The 23,555-nt window shown below is 46.9% G+C and overlaps 1 protein-coding gene across 36 annotated transcripts in view; it reads left to right on the top strand.

Moving 5' to 3' along the window:
• LOC310889247 (transcription factor 4) overlaps window positions 1-23,555 on the top strand; it is a 211,733-nt gene that overhangs the window by 4,314 nt on the left and 183,864 nt on the right. Inside the window, exon 1 of one of the 36 annotated variants that reach the window (XM_083816471.1) lies at window positions 16,559-16,620. The exons of the other annotated variants lie outside the window; for them this stretch is intronic. The gene's annotated coding sequence lies outside the window, so the exon portion shown is untranslated. Of the gene's footprint in view, window positions 1-16,558; window positions 16,621-23,555 lie in introns of those variants that run through there. 36 annotated transcript variants of the gene reach the window in all.

The following is a 23,555-nucleotide window of genomic DNA, read 5'->3' as shown; positions in this document are numbered from 1 at the left end:
GTTTTTGTTCAGTGCGTAGTCGAAATGCTCTTAGATATTTATCCATAGGCATTACCTTTGTTGTGGTCGTGTTAATCTCTGCTGGGGAGCAGATTCATTCAGATTTGAGCGGAATTATTCCTAAGTGCTGGCTGTTGTTATTATTACTATTATTATTGTTGTTATTGCTATTTCCACAAGGCTGGGGCGTTTTCACAATATTTCCAGACATTTATGATTTTTTTTAAAAAACTTTCCCTCTGTGTAATTCTTCGAGGTGGGCTAGTTTAAATATTTTTCCTTTTTTTTAAATTTTAATTTAGCATTGGAGATTTTGATTTACAATTTGAGACGCTATCTTTTCTATGTGAGAAACGATGATCAAAACATCTCGTGTGAGAATTAATTTTGCGAATAAGAAGGAAGGCTGCCTAAATTAAATAAATAAATGAGCAAGTATCCGAGTATAAACACCAAGCCCTTCCAGGAAAAGCACTCTTTAGTATCAGAGATCGGGGCTTGCTGACAAAATATTTTTCGTTGAATTAAAATCTCCAGGCTAGTTTCTTGATCGAAAGTAAGGCGTTTTCTTTCCAAATATTTGACTGCTTTTGACGAGTCCCTGAAATTTCACTGGAGGATTTGTTTGTTTGTGTGTGTGTTTGTTTATTTGGCTGCAGTGGGACTGCATGGGCAACTCCTGCGTTCCCTAAAAGCAGGAGTCCTGTCTGATGACAAAAGAAATATCCGAGTTCTTTGCGGTAGAACATGTGTGTGCAATAATTGTCTGGCAACCGAAGTTTTATATAGAGGCTTTTATATGCCTGACAAATTAGAAGTAAAACTAGCGAGGATACTTACGCGTTTGAAATTTCCTTACTCTTCTATTAAGTTCCTTTAAGAGGGCTCCCTGCGTTGTGGATGTGGGGTTTTGGACAGGACACAAATGCATCTCCGGGTGGGGAGTTGCAGTGTGTTAAAAGCCCAGGCAATTACACATACCAGCACACTGTACGTAGTATTGTTATACTCCGAGTACTGTTCTAAATCAGATGGTAAATTTGGACAAGTCTTCACTGCAAACTGCCAGTGGATATCTAGCTACAAACACGTCATTGCGTATAGTTTCATGCCTGGTATTTGCAGTTTGTGCTCAATTAAAGGAACCTCTTCTGTGCACTCAGTATAGCCATTTTTATTAAATGCACCACTGTATTAATTAACTTTTTATTTCCAAAGAAAGACTTCCAAATTTGAAGGCAGTCTGTAACATACAGTTTTAAGACACTGTATCAAGTGCCACCTGCAATTATTAGGCACTCATTTTAGGCATTTTATTCTGTCCAGACTCGCAAAATAGCATGCTTTGTTTTCATAAATTTGGTTATATTATGAATATAGTGACTTGGAGAATTTTGTTGTTAGCTTTGAGTAACTTTCCAAATAGACTTTGCCTCGTATCTCACAAGCTGAAGATTTTAATCCCATTTTTTGTCATTTTCTGAATTGTATAGTTTAGATGCCTGATTTAAGCAAATTTATAATGTTTGCTATATTTGTTTTCACTGGAGACAAGTGAAAAGTATTTGTGCCAGACAAATCAATTTGCCATGCTTCTATACCAGCCAATGCAGCAACTAACACTTGGTCTAACAGCAATTAACTAGATAGCTGTATTTAATCAGTGCATCGCAGACCTCACCTATGAAGTCATTTTGAGCAGAAATAACAGAGCAAAGCCAAGCAGTGGGTGAAATGGAGGGGCTGGTGTTGGTTTTTACAGTCTCTAAAGCTGAGAGCATTCAAGTAACTTTGACGCATCATTTTAGACGTACTAATAATTTAATGAGCTGAAGTCAGCTAGTAGTATTGAGACAGGGACCACCTTAAATAGCACCTGAAATCTCCCACCGTGTGGCAACTCGTGTGTGCTCAAACACACCAGTCTCTGGTGGGAGAGGCTGAAGTACCCTGTTTGATAAAGGAATGGATTCTGTGTGTTGGCTGCTTGTTTGCTCAGTGCTGTGCAGCACAGGGTACGCTCATCTGAGGGAAAATCAATTTGAATTTGCTCCGTAAATCTCCGGTGCTTGGCATCGGACGTGGATTTTTGTAGTGAGCGGTCAGTGATTTCCAAAAAGTTGTCCGAATCCACGTACCGGTGAATCGCCCCGACCCGATCCTCGGAGAGAGGGTGGATGCGTGGCCCGAAGGTAGAGGCGCGTGGGGGAGAAGCGTGGCCACTGCTGCACGGTGCCGCTGGCCAGCTGCGGGCGGTGGTCTCGCTTCCTAGAGGTACTGGCTGTGCGTTCCTCTAATGAGCCCGGGCTCGAGAAATTCAGGGTTTGTATGACAGTGCCCAGACAACTGCTTCAAGAGATGCTCTGTGCAGCTATATGGAAGGTGTAAAGGTACCTTCGTTAATGATAGGTGGACGGAGGTTATTATTCTAGCCATGCATCCTGATAACCCGGAGTTTTAGCAATCGGCGCGCAGCACGTCCATCCTCCTGGACAGACGCCCTTCTAAAGTTTGAGCTCGCCATCCCTTAGTGGTCCTCTTCTAAAAATCATATTTACTGTGACGGGGAAGCACAGATGTCATTCCTCTGCATTAACCTGAAACTTCACTTATTTAAAAAAAAAAAAAAAAGGACCCCAACAAAAAGTAATCCCAAGCAACGAAGTGAAACTGACTGTACTTTACGAAGTGTGGTAATATTTCATGCTTAAAGTCATCTTAATAGCTTTTTACTCATCTAATATATGATGCTCCATTGTGATTTGTAACGTGTGAATGAAAATAAAGTAAAGCCACATTTCCTTTTAATCTTTAATTTCACAAACATGGCTCCTTCCCATGTTAAGAAATGGTGAGGGCTGCAAGGGAGAAAGGAATGTAACCTGAGCCACAGCCGTGACATTCCCATGGAGCATTTTTCACATGAAAGGCTTTTGTCAACCCAGTAAAGGACCAGGAGTTTTTGTTTGATGTTTGCAGGTGTTCAGCAGAGAGCACTAAAACAATTCAGCCATGCTGGCTTAGAGACTCTGACCTTAACAGGGGGAATTGGTGGGGACTGAAATTATTTTTAAGAAAACTCCCCTGGAGTTACCTCAAATTTATACTGTATTTGTAAAGTGATTTAATACCTGTTACTTAAATTGAACAATGCACGGCCCTTAGAACGAAGGGGTTTATTTATTTTTGTTGTTAGGACAGTTGCCAAAATAAAATGAATTTTCCCGGATGTTCAAAAATTTTCTGAATAGTTGAGCTTCCGCACTGAAAGCATTTGTCGTAACCTAAGTGTGAGCCATTGTAAAATAAGGCGCGATTGCTGAATAAGATGCTCGCTGGGGCTGGATTTGAGAATGGATTTTGAAGCAGATTTTCAGCAATTGTGATGCTGAAGAATTCGCTAGGTCTGTCACATTCGGCACGCTTCGGTTTTTGAACTGTTCATCAAAGCCCACAGCTTCCTGATTAGGCTCGGTTTCTGCGTCTTCTATTTTAAGTATTTAATTTTACCTAAGTTTTTTGGGCATCTGTTAGAGATTGCCCGCTATGTGTACGTCTGAATATCGTGTGGGTGGGAGTAGCAGTGGAACGCCCGAATTCCTGTCCTTGGCCTTTCCTACCGCACAGAAAAGCTGTGCCAGCACAGCCACCACTGAACTGAGCGCAGTCAGTTTAAAGGATTTAAAGACTTGCTTTTAATTTTGCCATTAGTTTGATTAAGGCTCGTCCTGCGCTACGATAACGGTGATTACAAATTAATACATCTTAAACTAGGGAATCGCAAATTCAGCTCGGTTTTGAAGTCCTTATTTACTTTCGATGTGCCTGCGGGCAAAGTATACCAAAACAGAGGTTCTTTAGGTCCGGTTCAGTTTTCGGAGCGTGGCCTTTTGGGAGAGGCACATCATTTTGCTGTTCTCAGTCGATCAAGAGAAAAAGCCAAGTTAAACGTAATCTTCATCCGGAGATGTTTTGGTAGCCCCTCGGAGCGGGCGCACCTCGGCGCGCGTGCGGGGGCCCCGCGGGCGTCAGTAGGGGTAGGAACGTTTGGCCTGCGGATCGGCGCCGGGCGTTTTGGTACCGAAGGACAAGAAGCGGAGGAACCGCGGCTCTGGCGCTCGGGTGGGTGACCGGAGGGCGGCTCGCCTTGGCAGCGCCTGTGCCGGGAGCGAGGCCGGCGGCCGGGCGCCGGCTCGGGGCGCGGAGCCCCGCGAGCTGCCGGCCGCGCTGTGCTGCGCCTCGCCTGCTGGAAAGGGCGCGAGGGTTTAGCTAGGGAGCTGCACGAAGGCGACCGCGGCCACGTTTCTCATCCCTCCTGTTTCGTAATTATGATTAAGAAGAAGAAGAATGCTCGTTACCTCCCACCCTGCCAGCTATGTTTACTCGCGAGGAGCCGATCCTGCTCTCCTCCTCTCGGCGGCTGGGGCAGGATGGGACCCAGGCGGCGGTGTTTGAATCGGCCCGAGACACCTCCGCGTGTACCCGGGGGGACCTAAACACTCAGATACAAAGGAGAGAGGTTCCTTCTGTGTTTGTGTCCCGACCGGGGTGGGGAACCGAGGGCATCCCACCGAGGCCGGCCAGCAGCACGGCCCCGGCAGTCAGCTACCTCCGTGCTAAACCTGGAAGCGAGGCTCCTCTCTTGGCAATTAAAAAATGACGAAATGATTCCCCCTCGTTCCTGATGCCGGGGGAGAAGTAGCCCTGGTTAGTGGCAGAGGGCCTGAATAAATCGTCTCCGAAAGGGCGGCAGGGGATGCGACTGAAGATAACTGTGTCTGAGGCAGTTTAGTCACGCCTCTTGGATACTGTTGCTTCTTTAAAAATACTTTTTGTCCTAATCGCTCGACGTCTACCTTGTCAAGGCTCCCGCATACATTTAATAATTCAGAAACGTACACATTAGCTGTCTGGGAGACTGAAACGCTCGGGGGCCAGATTCAGCCAAATGTCACTTGGAGGAGACGTTTGTGCCTGCCGCAGCCAAATTTAGCAGCAGCAGCAATGCTGTTTGAGATGATTCAGTGGATACAAGTTCTCTGTGAAAGAGGTATCTGATAAACCGGTGAACTTGGGGCTGACTGGGAATTAGGTAGGTGTAGGAAGCTTGTGTAACGCGCTCGGGAAGGGATGCAGAAAAAAAGAGGCATTTGGGAGCGTGAGCTATGGTTTGGCTTCTTCCCATTAGGGTTTGTGCTCTCACCACTCCCAAATTCATATCGATCCTTGTCACGCGGCTTCTATTGACTGAATTCCCGAGGAACATTAAATAGGCATAAATAAGGGCCAGCCTGCGCACCTCGTGAATACCAGGTCCCACAGATTTTAACCTTTCACCACTTACACTTATTTTTTGGCTACTGCAGAAATACTTCGTGATTTAAAAAAAAAAAAATTATTTTTTCCCCCACGATTCTATAATTACCGAATTTAGAATCGTTTTGATATTTGACTTACCTACTAGGTGTAAAAAAATAAAAGCTTTCAAACGCGCGCGCTTTGAGATCCAAGGAGTGGAGCGAGTGAACTGCCTGCCGTTTTTCTACAAGATCAGCAAATATCTTTACCATGCTATTGTAATGAGGAAATCACTTAAATAACAGATGAACAACTAAGTCACATAAACATATATAATAGAACTATGTAATGAAAGTTTATGCTGTTAATTGCTTGAATCTCTCTTAAATGCACAGAATCATGGAGCACTAAAAGCTGTCATATAAACAGTTTTGTTTTGAGTTTAAAATTATTCCTTTTTTTTTCTTTCATCTGCTATGATAAACAAAGTCATTTTGTAAGCTTTACAGATCAAACATTTACTTCTAATGGTAAACTACATTTTGGATCTGGCAATTTGTGTCTTAGGAAGGCCCAGAAAAGAGGAGAGCCCTGGTGGCCCCAGGCCTGTGGTTTTCAGTGTTTGATATCACGATGTTATTTAGATCAGTTCCCATAAGCCGAGATAGCAGATCTGCGATTGTTTAATAGGGAGCAGGGGATGTGTTTGTAATGGTTTAAAGGTCTCGTACCCAAATTCTCCCGGATAAACGATAACCAGGGAGGTGGACACAATCAAAGCGCAACTAAAAAGGGCAAGAAATTACATTTCAAGAAGCGGGAATTATTTCTGATGCCGCGAATCCGAGGCAGCCTATTGTTCTGAAGCCCATAAAGCGCAGCCAGGTGCCTGCACCTCCTGGGGCTCCCGGTGGCTGCCGGGGGGAGGCATCGCCCCACGACATCCCTGTCCGGGGCCCCGCGTCGCGTCCTGGAGGCGCCTGCCCTCTGCCAAGGGACCGAGGGGGCTGTGGGGGCTTGGCTGGCCCTCCTTGGGTGCGGTGACCCCAGCCAAATCCCGCTGCTGAAGCACAGATGAGTTTCCCGTGGAAGCCAGCTCACGGTGTGGTCACCGGAGGGGAGAGGCGGCGTAGCCCGGGTGTGTTTTACACGTCCCGCCGAAGACGTGCGTGTGTAAAATTAATATGTAACAGCATGTGCCATCTGCCAGGGGCTGTAGGCAGTCCGGAGAGTTCCTCTCGTACCTCGGAAGGCAGAAGGAATAACGGCACTTAAAACGAGTCCCTTGAAAAATTTAACCTGGTGGCGTTTAGGCTGCACTGTTCGCTGCCAGGTAAAAGTCACCACCACACCTCCTCACCTGCCCTCCCGCACGAGCTGCCCGTCCCTCACGGCACGGAGATGCCGAGGGGTCTCCGCTCCCTGCTGTGTCACCCGGGTGGCACCGCGGGACCCGGCCCAGCCCCGACACCGCCGCTTGTGCTGCTCGGGGGTCCCCAAACCTGCGGGTTTGGGCTTCGTGCCTGGCTCCTGTACGGCTGGCCAGCAGAGCTTTTTCCTTTCACCTGCCGCTGCTGGGGGGAGCTTTCCCCGGCAGCGAGCGCGCTCGCAGATTGTTTTTCTACCCGTTCCCAAAGACTGCTCCCTGATTTTCTTCGCAAACTCGCAGGATGGCCGGAGCGTTGGGAAGGGTTGCCGTGTTTACCCTTCGCGCCAAGGCAGCGGTGCCGTCGATCTGCACGTCAGCCGGCCAGGTGGATTTAAAACTGGGGTTATCTCGCCGGGCGAGAAAGCGTTTCCTGCAAAGGTGCAGCAGGACCATTGCTGGCGCCGAGCTCTTGTGCCGGTTGCCGGTTAACGATGTCTTTCAAGACTGCTGTTGGTAGTGCTGGCAATCTGGAGCTGCAATCCATTGTTGTCTGTCTGGGTATTGATCTATTTTGGAAACAACCCTTCACAGGCGCTGCTGTATTTGTAGAGCGCTCTTGCGGAATTTGGCTAATCCCCGACGAGTTGATTTGTTTAACAGAATGATTTTCTTTTCACCTGGGGAAAAGGCTGCCGGGGTTGGGGTGGTGGATCTGGGTGCCTTCCGCCTTGCTCCTAGCGGGAGAGATGCCTCTCCTCGCCCGCAGCCCCGTCCTGGGCATCGTTTTCTAATTTTGGGGCTGTATTTGCAGCTTTGCCAGCGTGCCGATGGTGCTGCAGAAAGGGGAGCCCTGCTGCGGGCACCCTCAGCTGGGCCAGTGGTTGCCCGTGCCCGCAGCGAGCCACAGAAGGCGGCGGTGTCGGGTCCGGTGCTGCGGGTCCTGTCCCTGGAGCGGGTTTTGCTCCCGGGAGGGCAGGGCAGGGAGGTGCCAAGCTGCAGATTTTGCCCACGGGCTCCTACCTTTGTGGCAGGTTCATTGGGGCCCATGGGCTATTTCTAAGGGTTCCCGAAAAATTAACTTCAAGCAATAAAGCCCCAAAAAACCCTACTGCAGACTGCATTCATCGTGAAGTGATCAGCGTGTTCACCAGGGTAGTTTTAGGGGTCCAGAAATTGAAAAAAAATTGAAATCATTGAATTAATTCCTAGGCATGTGTGTAACCCATAACAAAATAGGGATGGAGTTCTTTTGGTTGTGTGCTATATGAAAAGCAGACTCCCTCCTGAATGAATCCCGCTGCTGGTTCTCTTAACTAAAAGGCTGCCTTGTTCCTGCAGGTTTGGGATTGTCGGATTAATGCGGCATGGGGCACTTTTCCTTCTGACTGTACATTTAAATACGATCGACCTGTTTGATAAATAACCGGTACAAAGGTTTTGTTATATTAAAAACAGCTAAGTACGACTCCTGATCGAATATCAGGACTGTAATTGAATCTCGGGGGTTCTGGTGCCGTTCATAAAGCATTTGAGTTGTTTTGTGCTTCGTGACGTCAGCCAAAAGCCTGATTGAATTATGTCCTCGCATTGTGGGAGCACCTGCCAGTGCCACTAGAGCGAAGGGTCCGTCAGCATTCCCATTACAAACCTTCCTGATAAGTTGGTGACTCGGCTCCGAGTGGCGGAGCCGGGCTGGATGCTCGCCCAGCGACACCGAGCCGACCCTGCCCGCCCCGGTGCGACGCGCACCGTCCCGTCCCGCTGAAATCCCCGCGAGGGGAGAGGCTGCGGTGCCCCTACGAGAAAGGGGGCTTCTTCGGGGTTCGCGCTGCCCGCAGCCGCGAGCCGTCGGGGCAGCGCGCCTCGGGCAGCTCCGCACCGCGGCCGCCTCTCGGAGGGACGCTCCTTGCGGGGAGAGGGGCACGGTCGTAATGCGGAAGTAGAAAATTGTACCGAATTATTTCGGGCTCCTTGTAGGTCTGCGGTCTCAATTGTGGCACCTCCGCGCGGCGGTTGACCCCGAAAGGCGCGGGAAATATTTGGTGCCCCGCTGCTCGAGGTGCGCCGCGTCGGGAATAAACGCTCCTTATCCTGAGGTGACTGCGGTCCATTAGGCCTCGTAACTGTTTTAATGCTGCGGATATTTGGAGAGAAGGGCAGGGATGAGGCTGCTGGCTTGGCGATAAGGCACAGTCACCATCAGACAGCCTGAAAGGGCAGAAAGTGGCCTAATAGCTTGATTGAGTTTTGAAACCGGGAGAGCATCGTGGTTGCGTGCTGGATTCGGCCCAAAGCACGCCCTGATGTGTGCGCAGGAGGGTCCGGTCTCCTCACCCTTCCCGATTCTCCAGGATTAACCCCAAAGATGTAGCAATACTGCAGAACCCCGTTCACGTGTCCCTTCACTTACCGTAAATCCCATCTACCCGAAATGGAGAAGACCATTCGGATGCAGCCTTGGCAGCGCCGTGCAGGCGAGGCGAGGTTGTGAATGCTCGCTCCGTGAGGAATGGCCCCAAATGCTGTTGGGTGGCTTCATCTGATTGTCAGATGGTATTTTAGTCTTCAGGCCCGGGATACTTTTTCAATGCTATCCGAGCGTTTGCAGCGGGGACTGGGGGCAGAAATGGAAGCAAGGATTTGGAAAATGCTTTTTTCCTGAGCTTTTACACGTAAATGAATTACGTGCTGGGTCATTTCGGGTGTGCCTTTTGCTCGCGTAGCACGGATGCAGATTTTCTGGTCAGACCTCATAAGCCCGTCTTCCTTTGCTCCCGCTAACCGCCGTCAGCCCCGGGTTCGGTGCGTTGCCAGCAGCTGGGTTTGCTTTGCCCTAACCTCGTGCTGCTGGGGACCGCTTGTGTTCGTTGTGCTCATCTGGCCTCTCCTCAGCCAACTTTATTCAAGATCATTTTGCCCGATACAATCCTTTGGGGAAAACTGTGCGTTAGGTCCTGATTAGAAACTAGATAATGCATTATTCTGCAGGAGCGGGGCTGTTAGCAAATGCGTTGCTTAACTTTTGTTTTCTGTGCCTAATCGCTTTGTTGATTTTATACTCTTTGGAAAGATTTACTTACTTAGGAAATACTGTGTCTTGTTGTATAAACAGGGGAAAATTCATGTTCCTAAAATTAGATATTTTGTAAACATCAGAAATTAGAACATTTAATTTATGAACCAGCTTATTAACTAATGGACAGCGTCTTTCTCCCTCTCCTAATTTTCTCATTTATATTCCTTCTTTTTTTTTCCTCTTTTATCTCTGTCTTTTAAAACCCAAGCGGCTAATTGGCACTAGTGGCAGTGCAGCGGTGAGAGTGCTTCAGGTTCATGCTCATGTCCAGATTTGATTAAGCGGTTTGGTCAGTGTGAAATACTGACGCTTCTTCGCATCTCCCTGCCTGTGACTGAAGCATACAAGCTGCTGAAAACGTGTTGATGTCCAATTAGGAAGTCAACGTGGCAAAATTACCGATTACCGGACAGTGGGCAGGGCTCTGGAACGCTCTCCCCGCACGGTGGTCAGCGGGTGCCCTCTTCCCATGGGACCGCTGGTTCCCTAAATCCTTAACAGCAACATTATTGGCAGGAAAATACCGTTTTTATTTTTTTTTTAAACCACAAACCTCACTTAATTGAAGCACAAGAACGTTGTCACATTCAAAATAAATATGTTAGGAGCCACGTGCTACTTCTGGTAGTTTCTGCTGAGAGTTCAGCTGAGTTTGGGTTACTTCAGCATCGCGGTCACTTCTTACCTTCCTGTGCATCCCGGCTTGTCCAGATGTGTGGCGTTTCATTTTCACCATTTCTTCCCCTTTATTTGTTTTTAATCTTTCCTTGGACTCGTGAATGCAAGCTCTGTAGGAAACGAAAAACACTGCAGTCCATTAAACCCTCATTATTTGAGCTCTGCAGGGCAAGATTTAGGCTTTTTGCAGCTCAGATCCCATATAGAGCTCTGCCATTGCACTGTGAGTGTGAGATGGGGCAGCAGGGGAACACTGCCTACTCTTAGGATTCATCAAGTCCAGAAGAAAAGCCACCACTGGCCCACACAGCAGGCTGGGTCTGTCTGATACAGCCACTTGAACCTTGGTTCCCAAATCCTCCCCTTTTATTCCAATATTTCCCTTCTTAGGGTTCAGGAGAGGTGATTTATTTCAAACTTGGAAGCGAAGACAGGTATAGAGGAAGGAACTGAAAACACCATAACCCAAAACTTCACCAGAAAGCAGACAAGGTGATTATTTCTGTGCTTCTAAATTCTGCTACCCAAGTGTTTTATGTGGCCATCACACCCAGAGTGTCTTAGCACAAAGAGGAGATATTTGTTACACCAGAAGTATGATATTTTAAACTTTTGAAAATACGTATCTGTCTTTCAACATGTTCTTAGCCGTAAAAAAATCATCTGCCTCATTGCCATTGAGCAAAATTGTGATGGCTTTGAAAACAGGGCAGCGTCTAATGCCGTGCCTAATGGAGAATTGTTATTTTCTTAATCCAAAATAGAAAGAGCTTAAATAGAAAGTGCGGGATTATAAAAGAAGCAGCTTTATTCTCTTTAATATAAACTTGTTTCCTCCTGCTCGGCTGAGTCCTGTCCCCGCGGCTGGAAGCAATAAACGTGGGGTGGCCTGGGCAGGGGTAGGATGCCAGCCGTGGCACCGGTGCGGTGCACTCGGGGTGGGTTGCAAGCACGCTCTGGAGTCGCTTTGCCATTCTGTTAGTAGCTGGACAATCGTATTTTTCTGCTTAAGCTTCTTCCCTATCCGTTGCTGCCTAAAACACCTACTTCAGCAGGAAATTGAAAGCAAAAATGAAAATGGGTGATCGGCAGAACGTTTTCGAATTTGTGCGTTGAATTTATCAGAGGTGGATTTGAAAAATAACAGCGAGGAATAAAAATAAAGTAAATTTCAAAAATCACAGAGGCAACGCTAAAGGAAGCCTTAGAGACCCACGCCTCTGCCTGGTCTCCCGTTTGTGCTCTGGGGTGAGATCCCAAAAAGGAGCAAGGGGAGCGTCGTGACAGAGGAGGACAGGCTGCGCGGTTGCTCGTGCCCTCGCAGATGGCACCCATCTTCCCTACCGTGACTCCCCTCAGACTGGGATTTTCATCTAACGTGACCATCGAGCATATCAGTGGAGGGGGACAGGCATCTGTGCAGAGCTAGGGAGGCTTTTCCCTTTTTCAGGTGATGGTTTCCGATGGGTTTTGCAAGGCACCCACCTCCTCGTACTGACTGTAAAGAGAGCTTGGTGACCGCACGCCTGCTTTTTAGATGGTTGGAATTAAATGAGATGAATCCAATCTTAAAGGTCCCCTGGGTCTACTTGAATCCTTATTTTTTGTTTTTATTTTTTTTTTTTTAGGGCACAAAATCCTTCATTCTTATGTCTGAACAATCAAGAGCCCACATCATATAAACTTGAAAACCCTTCTCTCGCTGCAGTGCTCTGTGCTATTATTTATGTATTTATTATATTTATTAAAGACTGCCACTGTGTTTGGTGTTGTGCGTTTCGGAGGGTTAATTGGTTCCAGTTGCAGAGTTAATTGATTTCAGTTGGCTCCCAAGGAGGAGACGTGAAATGGAATTTCTTCTGAGGGTGACGCTTCCCGGGAGGAGGAGACGCCTCCTCTCCCCTTGGCGTGAGGTGCGTTCTGCTTTGTACCTTGGGAGAGGAACAGTTCCCCGCGTTGCCATTTCATCTCGTTCTTAGCAGCGTGTCCTACAAAATGCCTCCTTCCGAGTGGCAGGGTATCTATGCAGTCCTGAGTGCACATCGCCGTTATTAGCATCTTTTGATTTTCTTCCAACTCAGTGACTAATAGCAACAGATTCCAAATAGTTATTCTGAGACTCTCGATTCAGTCCAAATTCTGCCTTAAAATGGGTTTGCTTACATACAAGAGCTATTTTGCTCTCCTGCATTCATTGTAGCCATTTCAAATTATTTTCGAGTTGAAAAGGGTTTTGATCTTTCTCTAATTTAATCAGAGTTTCCTGAGAGGTCTTCAAGGAAGAACATCTCATTTACCGATCGGTGAAACTGGAAAAGTTCCTTACAGAGGATCAGCAAAAATTCTGGCCGCTTCCTGCCTGACGCTGGATTTATGAACCCCGCTGAAACAGTTTTTCTGGTGGATATTCACACTTCTTGTGTCTGGCTCACTCAGAAATACTGCAAATATCGCACTTCTCTTTCTCATTCAAGGCGGCTAATTAATAAATATGAGAAAGTTAAACAACGGTTGGGAGAATGTTATCTGGGCATTGCAACTTGGTAACCTTGACTTTTCTTTGGAGTAATAAAAACTAATAAATAACATGCAGAAGGAAGTGGTGGTGGATTTATATAATCTGTCAGATCCACAACTGGAATAAATCAGCGTAACTCTGCAAACACCCACGAAGTTGTGCCATTTTACCCTATCTGAAGATCTGGCGTTCTGCTGGGAAACTAATAGGATAAGTCTAAAATATCTTTATTTTAGTTTGGGCAGCGGGGAGACTCGTTGCTTTCTGGGAGGAAGACGTGCGACAGCTCTTTAGGTACTTGTGAAGCTGCCGCCTCATACCCTTCCTTTTCATCTTTCATTGTAAAATTAAAGTACACATTTCCTGGTTGCTTATTTGGTTGAAGCCTCCTTCAAGTGCACATTCAATAATTTGTCTTATTCATCTCCTCATCATGCTCATGGTTATGTTACATTCACCTACAGTAAGGATTCAGTGATAGAGGAAGAATGAATATGGATGAATCAATGAATACAAGTGCTGTAAGTGATTTTTAGAGCTGCTCGTATTCAGTTTGACAGTCTCAGATGGAAGACTGTCAAGATCAGGCCTATGTTTTGAATCGTCAAGTGCACTTTATGTGCTTTTTCCCCTGAGCTGGAACCCGGGCTTTTGGGTATTAAGCAACGGGAATTTTCCTGCTGACTTCCCTGTGCAAAGGATTGGGCTCTTTGTCTGCCTGGCTTCTGCAGATTTATACATTTCATTGCCCTACATACTCATGCTAATGAAGGAGATAGGTACAGGAATGGCAAGGCATGATATGAATAGGTGGGCTTGGAAAAGGAGGGTTCCAGTCATTTATTTATTCTTTTGGGCTTGCCCAGAAGAATTATTTTCTCATATACGCTGCTTTAGATTTTGCTGGAGGAAGACGTTTGCCAGGATTGGAACGACCAATTGAGAAGTTGTTTCCTTTCAGCGTTTTAAAGTGATTTGGAAATGTTTTTTCTCCACCAGCTCCACATTAATTTGTAATGAAAACTTCTCTTTAAAAGATTCACTGCCGTCCTTATAACTAGTGTGTGCTTTGTATTTCCTTGTCCTACTGTTTGGGTTATAAACATATTTAAAAAAATATATTCACATACACAACATTATCATGATTCGGCTTAAGCATCTGTGGTTATAAGTGCACTTCATTTCACCTAATTAAGTTATTTAGTCATTTACACATTAGCAATGTACTACATATTCCACTTTTACAGGAACTTATTTTAATTATACCCACAGTTCTGTTCTGCTCCATTATAGCCATAGATCAAGCTGAATAATAACCATTCTAAAAGCCATATGCTAAAAGAGATTATAGGTCATTAAGGCCAAATTAAGGTAACATTTCTGATGGTCACAAACAGAAGTCTAACCAACAATTATCTTCTTTCAGGTCTGTAGATACAGTCCTCTATGAGCTTTTAAGATGACAACCAAAGGACAATCTCTGATTCCTAATCGTTGGCATTGGTTTCAGAGGTTGTAATTTCTGAAATTAATAAGGTTTGCTAAGGCATAACAATGTTTGTTTGTTTTTCTCTCTCCGATTCTGGTATTTGCCGGAGGGCCCCAGTGTAAACTTGATCTTCCCAACGTTCAGCTCCTGCGGAGTACCTGCTCCGCGAAGCATCCGCTCGCTCAGCTCCTTCCCGTAGCCGCGCGGCTCGTCAAAGCTCATTTTCACTGGTGTTGGGTTCTACAGCTCTGGGCTTAACTGTCTTCTGCTGAATAGAGTTGAATCTAATTGTCTCAAGATTAATTTTGGCTCGGAGCTTGCACCTAAGAAGCTTACCAGTAATTCCCTTTTGACTGAGCCTCGGTGGTATTTTCCCCTGGAAAGAGCTGAGCTCCAGACGAGCTTCCCGCAGGGAGAGACCTGGTGTCGTGTCTGCTGTGTGCTGCCCACCAAAGAAACGTCCTCCGCCAGTCCCTAGCTTTTGAAGTTAACTTTAAGAGTCATCATCCTCACTGTCCAAATGCAGTCACACGCACACAAAATAATAATAAAGCCCCTTCGTCTACGCTGCAGTCAGCAGCAAATGTTGTGTTGCAAACAGAATTACCTACCCACCACCTGGAATACAGATTCCTGGCCGCCCAGAAGGACGCAGAAAAGCCCTGAGGAAGTGCTTCAGATGGGACAGCGCTCCTTAGAGGTCAGCGATGAGCAGCCCGGGAGGATGAGGCGGGCCCTGCGAAGGCTCGTGGGGGAGTTCAGGCAGGAATGTCGCAGCCACCCCTGCTGCCTTGGGGGCTGGGGGGCTGCGGGCAGGGATAGAGACCCCTCTGGAGCACTGCAGGCTGTCCTGCCTGGCTTGTAAAAGGAGAAAGCATTTATTTTCTTGGGAGAAATGCCAATTTCTAACCAGAAGGCTTTCTTAGCTTACAGACAACACTTTTCAGCAAAATAAACTGGAAACCATTCCCGTCCACATGTTATTGCCTTTCTGCTCTTGGGGGTATCTCAGCAAATTATTTACAATATCCTTACTGGAGTAAAACAACTATTTTAAATATACGTATGTATAAGCAAAAAGAGTTGTCGGTGGTCATATTTAAAATGCTTGGTTGGTGCTTGGTTCAAACCAAGCTCCCGTAAGAAGGTTGAAAAGGAATTACGCTCCTCTCCTGTCCAGTGCCGTGCTGGTGTGTGCTGTAATGGCTCTCCCATCCCCTCGTACGTTGGAGTGCACCGTGCGCGCTGTGAGATATTGTTGCATACGATCCATGAGCAGCCGGGATTCCTGTTGCATCTCACAAGTAGCAGCAGAAAAAAATCCCCTCTCTTATCTAATGGATTTGTTCAAAACAGGTAATCCCGCATTCCTGAGCAGTTTCTCTCCCTAGATAGCTGGCTGGCCGCTCACAGTTAATCATTCCCACGTCTGTGTCTTCGGTTGCCAGCCGTTGGAATTCGTAATATTACACTGCAGAGTGCTTCTTCAGCGTCGGTAGGCATGGGGACGTGTATCAGTGCCATTCATTAGTGTTTGAGAAGGAAGTCGGGACTGGAAGGGAGGCTTTGGACGCGTAGGTCCAGGTGCCGGGTATTGATTAGGTTGTCATGCTCTGTTTGAAAATCGATAGGGTTTTTGATCCAAACGTTGTCTTGGAATAGCGTTCCAGCATCTCAGTCCTGATGGCCAGAAGTCTTATTGTAATGTTTTGACAAAAATTAAACACGGCCAGTGTATGTTCGCTGGTTCCTGTTCCAGCACTCGGGTAGCATGTTTCCCTTCTCCATCTGTCCCCCTCCCCCAGCGCGAGGCACGTCTCTGCAGGAACGTGCCTTTTTCGATGGGAAGAGCCACCCAGGAGGCATCTCTGCCTCCCAGATGCAGGCAGGCACTTGTCCCGGCTGGCTTTGCCCTGGTCCCATCCCGGGAGGGAGCGGAGCAAGGCCACGACGACAGGTGCCGTCTCCCCTCATGCAGGGGAGCGCCATCCCGCCCATCGCTACAGCTGAGAGCGCCGTGGTGAATTCAGCCTCCCCCGGGGCGTGGAGGCACCCCAGGTGCCGGTGGGCTGCCTAATTGCAGTGATTAAAGCACGGAGGGCTGGGGGGGGCCTGGGCTGGGTGCTGGGGATGGCTGCTCGGGTGTGTGGGGGCTCTGCACTGGGTGCCGGGGAGGCTGCTGCTGCCTGAAGGTAAGAAGGGGCGAGCAGGAGATTTCCGGTGGGATATTTTGGAGAGAACAGCATGGAGAGAGACTGGTGTACCCCGTCCTTCATGCTCTTATTCTGTGGGAGTTCAGGGTTTTGCACTGTTTTTTTTTTTTTTCTTGGGAACTCTTCCCTTGTGATTTCTGAATTGACTATTTCTGCTCTCCTTTAGTATAGAGAGGTAAGGTGGGGTGTATTCGTGTGTGTGCAAATGCGTCTGTACATCTACATAGCTGATTTTTGCTGCTTGTTTTCAAAATCTTACTGCTAAAATAAGCTAACTTGCTTACCCAGCCTATAGGTTTTGGTGTTTTAAGAGAACTTTATTCACAGGAGATTAAAACCCTTTTCATTATTAGGGCTAAAATAATGGAATCCTGACTCCTGGTTGGAAATAAGCTGATGGCCCAAAATATAGCCCCTGTGGACTTGGTAGGGTGGGATTCCTCTGCTTCTGTGGTGAGAGGCCCCCGGTGCCCCTCTTGTCCCTGTGCCTCACCTGTGCTGCCGCCTTCCTCTAGGGTGAGGCGGGTCCCTGCACCCTGGCACTCGCCGTGGTGCTTGTAGAGGCTCAAGCGATAAAGAAATCTGCCTGGGTATCGGTGATGAGATGCCTAACCGAAGTGTGTGTGTGTTTTTTTCCCCCCTTATTTTTCTTCCCAGTAAGTTTTAAGGCTTTCTGTGCTCTCCCGGTTCAGCAAACTAGCACAGTCCTTTTGGTTGCGCTAATGCTGTTCGGACTTCTGTCCGCCGGGGGTACTGAGATAAGCGTTGTTTGTGTGTCTGAAGTTCTGTAAACGATAGCGTAAGCAGCTCTTCTGCTGTTAAACCTGCTTTATTGTTCAGGGCTTGAAATGTAACATGCATGGGATTTTTCCTAAACTGTGGCCCAAATCCTAAGGCCTTCTGCTCAAGGAAGCCTCCCGCTGGCTTCGCTGGGAGAAGGATCGCACCCGTTAGCGATGTAACGTTGAGCTGGGTTCTGCTTGTACACAATGGCTCGAGTTGGGCGTAGCGTGACTGAATTCAGTGGATTTGTGCCAGACCCATGCTCGTGCAACTAAAAAAACTTTTTCTGCGTTTTGTCACAGAACCTGATAAGTAGTACCATGGAATCAGAAGTGCGCACAATGTGCAAAGTCAAACTATATTTAAAGCGCCTTATTCGCAGAGGAACACCTCTAACCTTTCAATATGTGAATAAGATGTCAACCTAGTTCTGTAACTCCACCAGGTTTTGACATGATAATGCATTTGCAGTCGCTTATAGGCTTGCATTGGTGAAGTGCAATAATTTGCCTGTGTTTATTTAAATAGTGCAAACTCTGAATGTTATCACCTTTTTATTTAAGAGAAAAGAGTATGAAGATGACATCATGGGAGCATCATGCTCTTCAAAATGGAACTGTCTATGCATGTATTTTAAAGTGTTCCCTGCTCCTCCTCCTCTCCTTCTTGAAATTGAATTGCAATATTCATGGAGTTAAGACAATTTTTTCCCTTAAACTGAAATTTCTATCTCTATATCTTGTATTTACAAAAACAATTTTAGCTTTCCTTTCTATGTAATTAGTCATCTAAGTAAGTGACTGGGATTTCACAGCGTTATCCGTGAGTTGGAGGTAGATGGCTTTCGTTTCTGAAAACCCGGCCATTGATTTAGCTAGAGGAAATAAAGGTGTGGAATAAATCTGCTTGTTTCAAATAACGAGGGTTTTTTGGTCCCTGAAACAAGCAGAGGAATTGGGATTGAGAAGTGTACATTTTAATTTGAAATTTCAGGAGGACTCCATGGCAACTGTGATATGAAAGGAGCAGGGTCTTTCATGAATCCTTTGGTCTTTAGGTAATCAGGCTTTGTTTACTTGCTTATTTGGTTTTTCGGGGAAAATAGGCCACTGGACTGCCAACTTCTGTGCAGTGGTCTTTCTTCAATGCCTAAATTATTTTGAAATACAAATTTTGTGCTGAGGCAGCCTCGAAAATTCATAAACCCCGCTGCACTCTCGTATGAAAATATGAACTGTGATGGTTTTGTAAGCCAGAGATTAAAATAAAGGAATTATACCGAAATTTTAATGTAACAGTAATTGTGAAAATGGGAAGAAAATGGGCAACTATAAATATATTTTGTGTAGAGGATCAAAAATAACCGTGGAGTGATATGAAAGCAATGTTAACAGTGATATCAGATAAATCTAGTATTTATTCAAGATTTTACTTCTTGCTTCATTCATTGCAGCGTATCATTAATGTTTATTTGGAGTATGAATGCAAGGGACAACTTTACCAGTTTGCTTGTCACAGAAGTTGATATCTAAAGAGAAATATCACTGATGGAAAACCAGAAAGACTAAATAGATATACTTGGTCTCACAGGCAGTCCATTAATTTGCTCAAATTAAATATTATCTTTAAATATTGAAAGGTTAAATGTACACTGATAATGGATTTAGACAGCCATTAAGTCATAATTGCTCTCTAATGTAGTTAGCAAAAGACATTATTTGATATAACTTATTGAAAAGGGACTAAAAGCACCGGGATTTTTTTTTTCTTTTGCTTGCCCTTTCTCATATAAAAGTCCGAGATTAAATTCCATTTTCATTTAATGCTGTGGGCCCTGCCGGGGTGCTGTGCGGGTGCTGTGCCTCGCTGGGCCTGCTGAGGCCCTGGGGGTCCCTGGGGAGCGCGGGGGCCGCTCCTGCCCCTCGTGGGGTGCTGCAGGGCCCTCGGGGGGCTCCTCCTGGGGCCGATCCCTCAGCTGTGAGGCACGAGGCAGGGTTGAGGGAGCGCGGTCTGGGCTACAGGTGTGTTATGGTCAGCGCGATTTTATTTGGGTTGCGATATAAATATTAGGAGAGCTTCAAAATATTTTTCCGCAAACGTATGTTCGCGTCGCTTCCTGGCCAGGCCAGGTTTCCCGGCCATTGCAGGGCCGTGGGTGCTCCTTGGCACGGTCGTGCTTCACTGAAGGCCTCTTGAGGTCCCTGGGGGCTCAGCCGTCAGCAGGTGCAACTCATGGCTTGATCTGAAACCCTCTGGGGTGTTTCAGAGGTGACTGCCCTCAGCTGGGGGCCGGCTGGTCTACCTGTGGGACAGCCCTTGGGGAAGGGGCTGGGGCGCTCAGGTGGGGCAGCTGGGGCTTGGCCTTCCTCGTTTGCCTTCATAATTTGAAATGACAAATCACCTTTGCAATTTGTCTCCTTGCACGCAGTCGGTTACCTTTCTTTTTTTTGGGGCAGTGGTAATCGAGAGGAAGGATGCTCAGAAAGGCGGGAGCCTCTACAGTGGCTCTGGGTTGAGCCACGGATCTGCCCGTGGCTTGTGAACCCAGTGCTCAGAGATCTTGCAGGACTCTCTGTAATGTCAGGAAGAAAAAGATAAATATCAGTATTTTCTTGAGCAGCGCCTTTGGTATAAAGCCTGGAAGGGGCTTAATCGTAAGTGGATGTTGTCCTGCAAATGGGATGTTTTTCTTCTCTGGTGATACTTAAGGAGATGGTATCAAGCAGAAAATTTAAAATGAAGGAAAATGCTGCTGTCATCTACTACAGTATTATAGTAGAAGTAAAAAAGTTTCTAGAACGCCGTACTGTGGATTTTTTGCCTTTTTCATGCAGTCCATGTAAGGTTGATAACGAATCAGGATGTTTTTTGGTTTTCCTGTTCTGAATCTTGGGAGAGTTTAAAAAAAAAAAAAAATGCTGCAGAATGATTCACAGTGAAAAACTTTGAGAAGTCTAAATGAACTGCAAATAATAAGAAGGTTTTGAAATAGTTCTTACTTTTTAAAAATATCCCAAATTGTGGCGCAGCGTGTAACTGCGGTGAGGACGCTGCCTGACCCTTCCTCCCTTGGCTAATGGCAGCAATGAGTACATGGTGACACCGTGAATGGAGAGCGCATTTTTAGTGGGTTAGGGGATGCCTATAATAAGCAACGTAATTGAGTTGTCAGTCTTCTGCTCTGTGAGCTAAATCATGGATTTGAACCACTGCAAAGTGCCCTGATTAGATACCTCCGAGTATCTCCTGTGCTCTGGCATGTGCGAGGAAATAGTTCACATTTCTTACCAGTGAAATGACTGAATAAAAGCCCTGTCCTAATGAAGCAGGTATTTCCTTTAAAATGCATCGCATGCCTTTTAATTCACATTGCGTTATTCTTTGGCTAGTTTAATTTGGGGGTCAGCTTTTAAAATGGACGAATACCTGAAATGCATTTTGAAAGTTAACTGTATGTACTTGATTCTTCCCCATACATTTGTTGTTCTTGCAATATTTGGCAGTCTTTGGAATACTCAGGGTATGTTATTTCTATTAATTAAAATCAACCCAATTATGAAAGAAGGGAAAGCAAACCGACCTGTCTGTGAAACGCTAAAACACCCTGCAAAAGCAATTGAGCTGTGAAAAGATTACACTTCTGTACAGAGAACGCGTTATTTTCTTAATACGGTTTCCAATCCTTGTCCTATGTCTTCCATCACGGCTTGGGAAAAAAGAACAGGGCAGTGATATTGGGTTAAAAATCCCTAATTCCTGTGCAGTGGGTTTCCTGTAGGTCAGTCTGACACGGGTTTTGAAAATCGTGGTCAAAAACGAAGCTCTTTAAAGCTGGGAGCTGTTAGGGCTGGCCTTCTGAATGGGAGGGCTGTTAGTGCTGAGTCCAGACCGTCTAGTGGCTCCCTTCACTCTCGCTGGGTATACTTTGGTAGTTGGGCTTAAGATGAAGTTTCCGGCATGCTTCGGGACCGAAGTGCAGGCTGCGGGCTTACTGCGCACCCGCTTCCCGAAATGCAGCTCGCGGTGTGCAGTGGCAGCATCGCTCCTAGGCCAGCAGTCTGTGGCTTTGTGAGCATCCCCGAGACAGGTTCTTGCTCCTTTATCCCACCTTATTCCCCTTGGCTAATAAGCAACATCCAAGGTCCTTTTCAGAACAGGTATTTTTTTGTCCAAGCGCTTGTTCTGAGCAAAAACCAAGAAAAAAATTAAGTCCTTTTTCCCTGTGGGTCAGCCTGCTCCTTTTCCTGCTGCACTGCTTTTTTTTTAACCGATTCCTGGACCTTTTACTGGATAATCTGCATTAACATGGGGACGCTTCCTGGCACATGGGAGGCGGAGGATGACTCCGCACCCCCGGAGGTGTAAATAGTTTGACAAGTGTGTGCTGTCAGCACGGGGCTGGCGGCCCCGGCCGGCCCGCTCGTCCGGAGGGGCCCGAGATCAGAAGTAGGGCGAAGCGGGTAGGAAATCCTTTTCTTAATGTTGTTTGTCAACATTCGTGTTGTCTTTGTTACATTTTCTTCAAAACGTTTGGAGAGAAATGTGAAAGCCAGGAAGCAATAATATCGCTGGCCTTCTGCCTTTGTCCGAGAAATGTCTTGCTACGTTTTGTAATGGTTTGCTTCCCTCCATCCCCGTTTTAGACAGACTTTCCCAGGAATCAATGCTGGATTTTTCTGGGTAGGCTGAGAAAAATAGTTCTGGGAAATTCACTGCTTTGACTACGGAGAATTATTGCTTAAAATTCAAAAGAAAAAAGGTTTTAAGGAGTTAGAAGCAAATGAAATCTAGGTTTTATTTATCCGAAAAAATCTTGGCACCGAGGTGGTCTGGTCCTGAACCGCAACCTCGCTGTGACTGAGCGAGCCCCAAACAAAGAGAAGGAACCTTCCCCAGGAGCTTAAAATTGAAGTATAAACCCAGGGAGAACAGATGGATGGACAGATTGGGGAGCACGAGAAAACAAAGAGACGGCATTGTTCAGCATAAATAGCTGCGGTGGGCTCGTCCCTGCAGCCCGGCCGAACCGGGGGCTGGGGAATAATGCGGGGCTGGTCCCACGGGGACTGGGAGACCGTGAGAGGGATGCAAGCAGGGAGGGTGGCCGAGGGGGTTTTTGGCTGTGTGAGGGGTTGGGAGAGGGTAAAGTGGGGGGAAGGCAGGGCGTAGGGTCAGAGCGGAGGAAGAGGTGGGGAGATGGGTGGTGTGGATTGGTGAGGGCTGGACAAAAACGGTGTTGGGCTTGGGAAAGAACCGTCCTCGAGACAGGATGAGGGAGAAGAGCAATGAGAACAGGTCGGTCGCCCACTCGTGGGCTGAAGATACGGAAACGTGCGGGGATGGAAAGCAGAGGGGAGGCAGAAGTGTCCCCCTCGGAAGGTGTCTGGCTAGTTGGGAGATGGAGGAGGGACGGGTGGCACCGTGGTTTAGGTGGGGAAGGGGTTGGGTGGGGAGTTGATGAAGGCTGACTGGTTCACTCTGGTGCCCAGGAGTGAATAGGTGTCGCCTACCGAGTGCCTAGTTACTGCTCTGCCAAATGGAGCCGGCAGGTAACGGCCTTGCTTCATGGGCTGATAAGGGGAGGAAGAGAAAGAAAACACCTCCTGAATCCCCAGAAGAGTGGAAATGCAGAGAAGAGCAGAAGTAAAATAAGAAATCGAGGAAAAAAGCCGGTTGAGGAGTTGTAGAGGCCAGGCACAGAGATAAAAAAGTGGAAAAAAGTGTTAAATTGTTCAAATTAAAGAGTAGGGAGGGATAAAAGGTAGGGTTTGGGAAGGGCAAGATGGGGTAGGAAAACTTTAGCATCCTTTTCTGGGCTGCAGAGTGGCAGGGAAGAGCAGGCGTCCCCAAAGGCAGCTTGGTGAAGGACCTGTCTGTGAGAGCTGTGGCATGGATAGGTTGTGAACCCCTGGGACCTTCTTATACCTGCATGGAGCCCCCGTTTCCCTGTATAACGGTGCTGCTGGGACAGGACCTTTCCCAGAGACACGCGTGTTAGGAGTGGCGAGACGAGCAGCGCTGCAAGCCTAGCGTGCTGTCTTCCAGGTAGCGAAAGGTGCCAGTCGGTGCTCGTTCCTCAGATAGGAACCTGCTGCTGCATAGCGATGGGAGGGCTTTGAACAAGGAAGAGA

This window comes from Anser anser, assembly GCF_964211835.1.
Source record: "Anser anser genome assembly, chromosome: Z".
In the NCBI taxonomy this organism is placed as follows: Eukaryota; Metazoa; Chordata; class Aves; order Anseriformes; family Anatidae; genus Anser; species Anser anser.
Note: the sequence above shows the minus strand (reverse complement) of the source record. Positions and strands in the feature narration are given on the sequence as shown.